Consider the following 11,541-nt stretch of genomic DNA (forward strand, 5'->3'; position numbering starts at 1 on the left):
GTGGAAATGGAATTGATATAAATTGTTATTCTGTGGCTGTGAAACAAAGTCAGCACTGACCTAGTCATTTATAGCAGAAATTTTCATTGTGTTTATACTGAGCTCTCTAACAGGACTCCATGAGCTCCAGTGGCCAACCAAGATGATTTTTTTCTGGTTGGTGCGGAAATTGCTTCCTTCTTCTCCCTGTTTTGTAGGCTGGGGGAATTGCATTACTATTGAGTCCTCCTTATAGCTGGTTCAGTATTCTAACCATTGTGCAATCCTCTCCTATGCCTCTCAGCTTCTCACTTTTATTTGAAGGACACATGGGGTTACATTGGTGTCACTGTAATGTTTTCATCATAAAATCCTTCCATGAGAAAATCTGTTTTATCGAGTGACCAGATTCATCCACTTCATCTATAGATTTATCTATCAATCTGGAGCTCCAGCTCCAGGGACATCAGTCTACATGCTTAGACAAAAACAGTAAGACCTAGACTGCATATGTAAGAAGAGTAGATTCGTTGAGCACAAAGGTATTGAGGTATTATGTTCCCTCAGAGGAGAATACATATATTATTTATTAACAGAAAGATTCATAAATCTAGTTTGGTAAGAAATAAGAATTCTAAACATGTCATGTAGTATGAAAAACAGTGGCAAGCCTGAAAGAATTTTTTTTTTAAATTGACTAATGTAAATGAAAAGAATGGTAAGAAAGGAAACAAAGAAATGCAAGGCTTTTATTTTTAAAAAATGGGATACATCAGAGAACTTATCAGTGATATAAATGTAAAGTTTCAAAAATACCAAATAATATCAGATACATTCCAGGTATTTGGGAGTTTGAGGCAGGAGTTTATGAGGTGTAGATGAGGTTGAGTCCAATTTCCTACAGGACACTCACCTTAAGAAAAAAATCCAACTCTCTTCATATAAGAAACTTTAGAATACATGAAATCTAAGTTCTAGTAATAGACAATGATTTAATTAGACTAGTAATTTAGTTCTGAGTTGATTTTGTAATGTTGAATTTTGTTTACTTGTCAAAATGTGATATGGTCAAATTGTTGTAGATTTATAATGAGCTTGAAAATAAGGCAGGGTTATGCACCCTAATTTTCTTCTGCGGCTCTACAAGTAGCTGAGCTGAATAAACACACAAAAAAAATTATTTTATTTATTTACAATTCAGCTGTCCTCCTGCTCCCACAGTTCCTCATCCCATTCCTTCTCCCCCTTGCCTCTGAGAGAGTGCTCCTCCCTCCCCACCAAGCCTCCCACTTCTTTGGGGATGGACTCAAGCCTCTCTGGATTTAGGCACATCTTCTCCCTCTGGGGCAGACTAGGCAGTCCTCGCACAGAGGGTCTGGGGTTAAGGGGTAACAGGGAAGGGGGATCGGAGAAGCCTGTATATGGTGCTTGGTTGGTGGCTCAGTTTCTGGAAGCTCCCTGGGGTCCCTGTTAGTTGAGACTGATGGTCTTCATATAGGATTGCCCTCCCATTTGGCTTCTTCAATCCTTCCCCTAATTCAGCCATCAAGGTCTCTGACTTCAGTTCAAGGGTTGGGTATAAGCATCTGCGTCTGTCTCATTCAGCTGCTGGTAGGGCCTCTCAAAGGACAGCCATGCTAGACTTCTGTCTATAAACAATGGAGGAGTGTTTCCCTCTGTCCACATCCTCACCAACATGGGCTCTCACCTGAGTTTTTGATCTTAGCCATTATGATGTGTGTTAGGTGGAATCTCGGGGTCATTTTGCATTTCCCTGATCACTAAGGACTTTGAATATTTCTTTAAGTGCTACTCAGCCATTCACAATTCTTCTGCTGTGAATTCTCAGTTTAACTCTATGCCTCATTATTTGTCTGAGTTGTTTGTTTCTTTGGAGGTTATTTTCTTGAATTCTTTATATATTTTGGATATTAGCCCTCTATCAGATTTGGAGTTAATGAAGACATTTTTCCCAACCTGTAGGTTGCTGATTTGCCCTTTTGCCTTACAGAAGCTTTTCAGGTTCATGAGTTCCCATTTATTATTTGTTGATCTTAGAGTCTGAGCCATTGGTGTTCTTTTCAGGAAATTTCCCCATGCCAATGAGTTTGAGGCTCTTACGCATTTTCTCTTCTGTTAGATTCAGTGTATCTGGATTTTTTTTTTTGAGTTCCTTGATCAATTTAGACTTGAGCTTTGTGCAAGGTGATAAATATGCATGTATTTTCATTCTTCTATGTAAAGATTGCCAATTAGTCCAGCCCCATTTATTGAAGATGTTTTCTTTTCTCCACTGTATATTTGTGGCTTCTTTATCAAAGATCAAGTATTCATAAACTTGTGGGTTAATTTCTGGGTCTTTGATTCTATTCCATTGATCAACCTGTCTGTCTCTGTACCAATGCCATGCGATCTATATCACTATTGCTTTGTAGTATAGTTTGAGGTCAGGGATGGTGATTCCCCCAAAAGAGCCTTTACTGTTGAGAATTGGTGTGTCTACCTTGTTTTTTGTTTGTTTTTCCATATGAAGTTGAGAATTGCTCCTTCCATGTCTGTGAATAATTGTGTTGGATATTGATGAGAAATTGCATTGAATCTGCCGATTGCTATTAGTAAGATGGCCATCTTCACTATGTTAATGCTACCAATCCTTGAGCATGAGGAATCTTTCCATCTTCTGAGGTTTCTTCTATTTCTTTTTTCGGGGATTTGAAGTTCTTGTCCTATAGATCTTTCACTTGCTTGGTAAGAGTTACAACAAGGTATACGATGTGTGGCTATTATGAAACATATTGTTTCCCTAGTTTCTTTCTCAGTCAGGTTATCATTTGTATAAAGGAAGACTACTGAATTACTTGAGTTAATTTTATATCCTGTCACTTTGTTTATCAGCTGTAGTAGTTCTCTGGTGCAATTTTGGCAACCTTCAGTGAAAGCAGTTTTTCCTCAAAAGACATGAATGTAGGAAGTGGGGGGAGTTGCAGAAGAAAATGCTTAGAGTTTTGGGGAGGAAATAAAACAAAACAAAGAAAACAAAAAGAAAAACAAATAAACAGACAAGAACCCAATATAACCCCAATATGGTTGGAGAGTGTGATCAAATATATTACATATGTGTATATTTGTAAAAGGTATTTTCCTCTATCACTCTTCACCTTACTTTTGAGGAATGGTCTCCCATTGAATCTGGTGTTCACTGTTGTTTTGCCTACACTGGAAGCTTCAGTACCTACTTCTCTGTTCCCTCCCCCCCACCCATACACAGTGAAATAACCATGCCTGGCTTTTCACAAATGCATCAGTACTTAGGGCTTCACACTCCTGAAGCAACACTTTATCCAGTGAGCTGCCTCACCATCTCTGGAGTCTGGGGTAATTTTAAAAAGAAAAATCACATTCATGAAATTCTTGTACCCCATGCATTGGGGAAGCTTACTGCCCAGTGTCTTCGATGGCCACAGGTGAAATGAGTAAGGCATCTGCTGTAAGGAGTTCTATTTCCAGGGTGTCACATTTTTCCAGTGTTGGGGAAGTGGCGCTATCCTACTTACAGCCTTTAAAGTTGTGTAGAAAGCTCAAGAAAATATATATACACTTCAAGTTTTTGTTTTTTTTTTTGTATTTCATTCTGTGTGTTCATTAGGAAGTTTAAAAATCTATGTTCAAATAATGTTTTGACTTTGAACTCGGTCTTGAATAGTGAAGTATCTATATGGCATTACCTTCTTAAATCTCTTGCCAAAGGCATGGCTCTGGTATTTTGCATTGAAATAGAGGGAAACAATAGAGTATTCTAGGTTATCTGTGGACTTGTGCCCAGAGTCTGCATTAATAATTCCAAGAATCAAGAAATATTTAAAGGGGTTGAGGGCACTAAGAGCTCACTCTTGGCCCCTTTCCCATTTTGCAACCTTAATATTTGCAGGATAGCTATGGGCCAGATGAAAGAATCCTGAGTTATTTACCACATTCAGAGTATTCATATTGTTCTTTCCTGACAGGCTACCTTCTATTGAATCTTAATATAAAAAGTTGCAAACAGTTAAGGAAAAATATTCCAAACTTTGGAGAGCTTTCCTCCTGAATTCCAAAACTATAAGCCTAAAATGACAAAAGTTCTTGGACATTCAAGGTAAATTAATTTCTTATTCAGGTAGATCCCTGCAATGCATGGAGCCAAACCGTTAGTCAATTTATTGAACAGTCAAGTTTATATAGTCCACCTTTCTGTCACCCAAGCACCTGACATCTCAAGATTCCTTTCAGTTTGCTTGAAGATGTTAACTTTAAATACTGACACAATTCATTATAGTCTCCTCCCAAGTCTGAGTGTAGGGCATACTATCTGGTAGATATATTGGTATGCTCAGTACCAAGAGAAAAACAGAATTTAAAGCTCAGGGGATGATGCTTATACCTTCCATTTCTGTGAAGAGCTGAAGAGACAGAGGGTGGAGAATAGGATGTTTGCAGTCAAGAGAGGAGAAATGGAGGGCAAGTGTTCTGGGAGTTAATTTGAAAGTACTCCTGCTGGGATTAAGGATGGTCTAAGGACACACAGCCAAATGTGTTCAGAAAGGCACTTACTGGGGGAGCAGGCAGCTGCATTTTGTCAAACTGTTGATGTCTGAATCCTATTATAGAAAGCAAAGGAGAATTAGTAGTTTCTTGGACAAAGGGAGAAATGCATTTCTGTTTTATGCATTTTATATTCTGGGAAGGAACTAGAGGAATATTTTTATATTTTCTATTGAGACACTGCACAGAAAAACTCATTTACACGTATAGTATTGCAAAAGGTACGAAGAGTACGGGAATATTGGATTATACAAGCTTTAATATCACAGATATTTCTGATGGAGTTTCATATTAGGAAGCTTATCCCCGCTGCCAAGCATCAATCAGGTCTCCTTTAGACACTGCTGCACACATATGACTTGCAAAACTATTTCATAAGAAAAGTGTCTTTTGAAGTACCTAATGAAAAATAATTTTCTCATATAAAATTAGGTGGTCCTCACTAATTGTCTCATCATTTCATCGATACCTGGGCAGGCACTGATTACTTGTGGTTGATTCTGTTCAGGAGAAAATATGAGGGAAAATTATTAGCAGTGTAAATGAGAACTGTTGTTAAGAAAAGCTGGTGCACACTGGTGTAAAGATTTCCTACACTCTGGTACATGTTAATAGTAGTACAGGTATATATTTGTATTATATATCATTTTGAAAACAATTCCATTAAGAAACACTTTGAAAATGGAACATGACTGTCACAGGATTTTTCCTATTCAATTACATTGGTGCAGAGGAGGCCTGTGATTGGGGAGGGATAAGGGAGACACAGCTAAGAGTTGGAGACACCGCTGCAGAAGAGAGAAGAGGAGAATGGAGGTAGATGTGAACCAGAGTGGCTTTAACCAGCCATAGGTAGTTATGATATCATAAGTTTAGAATAACTGGGGTAAAGCCTTTACCATTATTAATTGGCTCTGAAATTATTGTATTGCCATCTTGTAAATTGTGATTTTTATTGCTACATAAATCTGATTGGTTAACTGAGTTCATGAAATTCTTAGTCAACTGGGTGAAACTAGAAAATAATATCCTGAGTGAGGTAACCCAATCACAAAAGCACACAAGTCGTATGTACTCACTGACAAGTGGATATTAGCCCAAAAGCTTGGAAACCCCAAGGTAAAATTCACAGACCAGGTGAAGCTCAATAAGAAGAAAGAACATAGTGTGGATACTTTGGTCCTTCTTAGAAGGGGAAACAAAATGCTAATGGGAGGAGATACAAAGTATGGAGCAGAGACTGAAGAAAAGCCCATCCAGAGACTGCCCCACCTGGGGATCCATCCCATATACAGTTACCAAACCCAGACATTATTGTGGACGCCAAGAAGTACTTGCTGAAGGGAGCTAGATATAGCTCTCTTCTGAGAGGCTTTGCCAGTGCCTGACAAATACAGAGGTGGATGCTCGAAGCCAACCACAGGACTGAACACCGGGTGATCAATGGAGGAGTTAGGAAAAGGACCCAAGGAGCTGAAGAGGTTTGCAGCCCCATAGGAGGAACATCCATATCAACCAACCAGTACACCCAGAGGTCCCAGGGACCAAACCACCAACCAAAGAGTACACATGGTAGGATCCATGGCTCGAGCTGCATATGTAGGAGAGAATGGCTTTGCTGGACATCAGTGGGAGGAGAGGCCCTTGATCCTGTGAAGGCTCAATGCCCCAGTATAGGGGAATGCCAGGACAGGGAAATGGGAGTGAGTGGGTGTGTTGGTGCGCAGGGGGAAGGAGGTGATGGAATAGGGGGTTTTCGGAGGGGAAACCAGGAAAGGGGGAAACATTTGAAATGTAAATAAAGAAAATATCTAATAAAAAAAGAGTTTTGAATTTGAATTTACTGGGTTATTGGGTATTGTGACATCTGAGAGGTTGCAGTTCAATTTGGTTACTGGAATGTGTTACAGAGTGGGCATAGTGTTGTAGCCTGCCACACTAGAGCAGAAAGTGCAGGCTCTTTTTTTTTTTTAAATGTTTCCTGCAACACATGATTAGAGCATTATTAAAAATAGAAATCACAGCTTTCAGCAACCTGTGCTCGAAATCGATCTCTCTACAATACCCAGAGTCCGATGTTACCCAGCCTTCTTAGACCTGTAGGAAATCACACAGCTATCAATACCAACTGTCCAGGAAGTCAAACAATGATCTCAGTAACAAGTTGTCCCAAATGGTTATGGTTCAATTAACAACTGACATCTTGCCTAATTTTTATGCCCACTTCCAACCACTGACTATCTAGTGAGATCAAAGATGTTTTCAGTTGAGAAAATGCCTTACTCATACTTGGTATGCTCACAGCTTCTCTGTACTAGCATCTATGATCCAGGCATGTCTGAGGCCTTCTCATTTCCAGTATAAAGCTCTTATATCTATTATTCCTGCCATTAGGTTTCTGTCTATGTGTGGTGGCATCTGACATCCTTGCTGTAACAAGCACTGATAGATAGCTTTTCCTTGTACTTATTGGGTTGGGCTTCTCTGGTTTCCCCACTGCTATTCCATAGGGCCATTTTAAGCATTCTGCAGGACAAACACGTGAACTCTTCCAAGCAATGACAAATGTTGAGCTTTTTCTTTGCTTCTTTTGACGTTGACATGCTTGCCTTCCATCTAACTCAAGAAATGTTTTCTATCCTTGGTCAGCTACATCTACTAAGCCTTCACTTAACATGACATGCATGTATATTATGCTGTTCCTCAATTTGAAGTCATATGTAACATTTGGCCAACTTAGTGTTTGATTTTAATAGGTAAGAGTTGCAATCAGAATCTTGTTGACATTCTATTGGTTTCTTGACATATTCACTTCTAATTGATTTTTCCTTCTGATATTCTTTTCGTTTTTTTATTCATTTACAAAGTAAAGTTTTCATTATGAATTTTTATTACAGGCCTTTCATAGACCACTTTATTTCTTCTTCTAATAAGACTCCCCCAATCATTAAGTAAATAGAAATATATAAATATATACACAAACACATTGAGAAATATATGCTTTAACACAACATCACTTGGATCCGTGTCTGAGCATCTCTTTTCCTAGAGAAAGATTGCACCACAGTGCAGTTCTGAGGTCACAGGAAAGAGCTCCTCCCACTCCCACGTCGCACAATATTCTTAATAAGCGTAGGCTCAGACAGTGATAATGGTGCAGGAATTACAGATGTGCTCACTAGATGCATCAGGAAGAGCAAGATCTGATACCTCCTGTCTGACCTTGACTGGATTTCAACTGACTGGCTCAGAGTTGCCAAGTCTATCACAAGCTTCCTATCACAGCTGGATTTCTCAGCTAAGCTTTGTCCTCTCCTACCTGCTGAGCACTCTTCACGGTGCTTTAAATACTTGGCTGCTTTTTAAGTCAGAGAATAACTAACTCCACCCCAGCTTCTGGTCAGACCAGCTCTCCCAAAAGGTGTTTCAACTCAATTGTAGTCAACTTTAATCAAATGCTGGTTGGAGATCAAGGCTACCCCATGGCCATTGTCATTGATATTGATACCTGTGGTCCTAGTCTCTGGAAGCCCCAGATCAAAGGTGAGTTGTGGGCCTGTTTCCAACATGATGAGATACATAGTCACTTCCCAACTACACAGCAGGGATCTTGGGGCCCAGGGGAGAAGTGAGACTTTTCTGGGTTTGTAAAGTCAGTGAGAGGGATCTAAGAGGTCTGTATGCTACACTTGGCCTTCTTCTTGGGAGGGCACAGAGCTTTAGGCCTTCTCTCTGCCTCTTCCCTGGCCATTCTGGTTCCAAAGTAATCAAGTCACATGATTCATCAATGGAGTCATCAGCTGTCCCCGGTACAGTTGCAACAGTATGTCCAAAGGGACAGAACAGTTCTTTACTGCACCGTGGTTTCCTCCACCCACAGTCAAGCACAACAGGTTGTCTTCAAAATTGCTACTACAATGACATAGCCTGGACATGGCCAGAAGGACACCACCACCACCCTCCTCTTCCCTCTGTGATTTCACTCCCCCAGAAAAGCAGTGTTTTCCCCTTTACAGGGCAGCTTCCTTCTTAGGTCACTTCTTCCTTCTTGGGCTTCTTTACGGGACGAAGATAGGGGTTATGTATGGATGATGCTCTCCTCGCCATTCCGGCTGCCGGACAAGGAGGAGTTCTGCTGCAGTACAGAAGCGTTCGCTCTCTCAGCTCCGGAATAGTTGGTGCTAATATGAAGAGCATTCCATCAGCTGTTTCTCCAGCTTGGAGAGAAGCAAGGCCGTGAGGTAGGGGATGGTGAAGGTTTGGCAGCAATCCAGGGGAAAGTGCTGGCATCATCCTTGAAAAGACTCTGGGTCTCTCCTGTCTTGGCCATGTAGCATGTGAGTACTCACTCCACTTTATCTCACCTTTGAGATAAGGCCTTCTCCCGAATGACCTGGTGCTCAGAGACTGGCTCATGGTATGTTGGAGTTTTGTTGTAGGTGTGGGGATCCCGAAACTCAGGAAAATGGCTGGGGATGGGTGGCAGATGGGGTCAGTTCTGCCCTGCAGTAAGGGCCTTGGGTGTCACTGGCTGATTGGTTACTGGAGGTTCATTGATGACCATCCTCTGAGCCCGTTTTGTATAAGCAGGTAGCGTGTCAACACTGAAGTCCATTTCAACCAATGTGACCACGATGTCCAACAGTGTGGGTTTGGTTCTGGCTGTGTGTTCGCAGTATGACTTGGCACCTCTCCGGATTTCTGAGATGTAGCTAAACAGCATTTCCCTTAAACCCCGCCTCTTTCAGCAAGGAGCTCACAACTACTTGCAGGGCCTTCCTCTTGGCCTGATGGTAGTTATCAGCAGGATTAGTGGTCTCATTCTGGAGCCACAAGGCCCTGCCTCCATGTCAGCCATCTTGCTCTCAAGGAATGTGAGTCTCTGATATTCTTTTCATTCCTCTGTTGTTTTGTTCTGTGGTTTTGTACTTTTTGTTGTTAGAATCATTCAGGATTGAATGTTAAACTCACGTAGTTCTCAAACCTTTCCTTCATGCTGAATCTGTGTAATAATTCTCACAATCTCACATCATCACAAATTCTGGGCACAGCTCTCTGCCATAGCCCCCATTAAAAACCTCATATCAGTAATTGGTGTCCGGTCAATATTCATTGATTAGAGGATAAATAGGATTCTAATTCTTGTCTTAATATAGCAAAATTTATCTCAGTCCATCAAATACTTTTTCCACAGGGAAGTAAAACACTATGCCCTCTGCTAGCTTTGGTGCTTCATATTCTTCTTTTGCAAACAATTCCATTACTGAAATGTGAAATTTCTATTCTATTTGTTTTCCATATATGCTCCTTTTGATTTTCTTCTGTATTTTTTCATTATTGGTTTAGTAACATTTATTATATTATAAAATCTGTATATCTAAAAATCTTACTTTATATTTCAACTTTTTAACATTTTCAAGTAAGAGCTCCTAATGATTGAGTACACTGCGATTATTTTTGAGGACTAGTGACACTTATTCATAGTTCAAAATATGCTTTGGTCATACAGAGCACATATATGCATACATGTCAGATATATATATGGTACTATTTTTATGTGGACAAACTGTAGTTGGAGAGTCCTGCACAACCAAGGTCACAGTAGAACATAATAGATGTTCATATGTTAAATGTTATGAATATAGTCCTTCTTGAAGATTTGATTTTATTTAATTTGATTCACAAATAGATTACATATATAACTAATGAAAATACATAATATCCTAGGGGTAAAGGGTAATATCAGCCTAGAATTACAGGTTATTTTACAGTATTGAATCTCTAAAAGGCAATTATAACATTGTAGGGATACTTAGTTTGATATTTAAATGCTGCATAGTTATTGCAAAGCTGTTGCTTGTATCCTGATGTTAGTATAAAAATAATGCTTGTAATTAAGTGTCATAAAATCCTTTATAAATAACTAATTTTATTACCTATGCCTCACACTGTATCCTATCATAACAGTATTTTATCCAGCTATTTCTTGGTCTTATAAAACACTGTGAAGAAAAGTGCAAACATAAAGACTTAACTCCATCCTTTAGGCAGTCTCTTAACATTTTACATCCAGATTAACATTAGAAAGAAATTCAGGTGATATAATTATAATTCCTTTTTCTTTCAATAATATTATTATTTGTTAAATTTTTATCTTTTACTGAACTGGGTGGCTCATTATTCTTGTCTAATAAGAATAGTTTTTAATTTGAGTTCATCCAAAGGTAAAACAATGCTTTTCTTAAAAACAGAAATAAATATACCATTGCATATTTTATGTATAAAAAAAGAACTATAGAATATAGAGTTTATATTTAAGTTCACAAAAATTATTAATGTATGTCTGATGAGCTCTCAAGTTTTGATTCTGTGTTCTTGTAATGATGTGAAAACTTAATTTTAATACTGGCCCTTTTCTACAGTAAGATACTTTAAATCAAATCAATATCAGCATTTGTGAAGCAATGACCTTTGAGTTTACAGACAACATCTGGAGGAAACAGCTGGGTAACTGATCAGGTGTTTTTCCAAGTAGAAGTGGAATGCAGTGTTCCTGTGGTACTGTTTAGAGATTTTCAATTCTCACATCATGTAGCACACAGTGGTGCTATTAATTAGAAGCTGATGGAAAGCCAGAAATAAATCCTTATGTCAGGCACAGTGTCTCACATGGAGGAGACTCAAAGTCATGCAACTTTTTGAAATTGAAATGTTCAGGGTAACAGCAAGGATAACAGACTCCCTGCTACCAAGTCAATATTTTCCAACTGCTAGATGTTAATTTCATTAATACCCAGTTTGTTCTTTCAATTTATAACATGGAGGTAGTCTCTCTTATTCTTTAAATATTATTAATAAAAAGTAATTGAATTGTTGAGATTTCATTGTACTTTTATAAAATAAACTCAAAGACACATTTGCTATGGTTATAGATATAATTACAGAGTTGATACCCTCCCTCAGTGCATTTCCTTCTTGTTT

The 11,541-nt window shown here is 39.0% G+C and overlaps 1 pseudogene; it reads right to left on the bottom strand.

The window, feature by feature from the left end:
* Positions 8,739 to 9,440, bottom strand: Gm19206 (predicted gene, 19206; annotated as a pseudogene).

This window comes from Mus musculus, chromosome 1 (assembly GCF_000001635.26).
Source record: "Mus musculus strain C57BL/6J chromosome 1, GRCm38.p6 C57BL/6J".
Classification (NCBI taxonomy): Eukaryota; Metazoa; Chordata; class Mammalia; order Rodentia; family Muridae; genus Mus; species Mus musculus.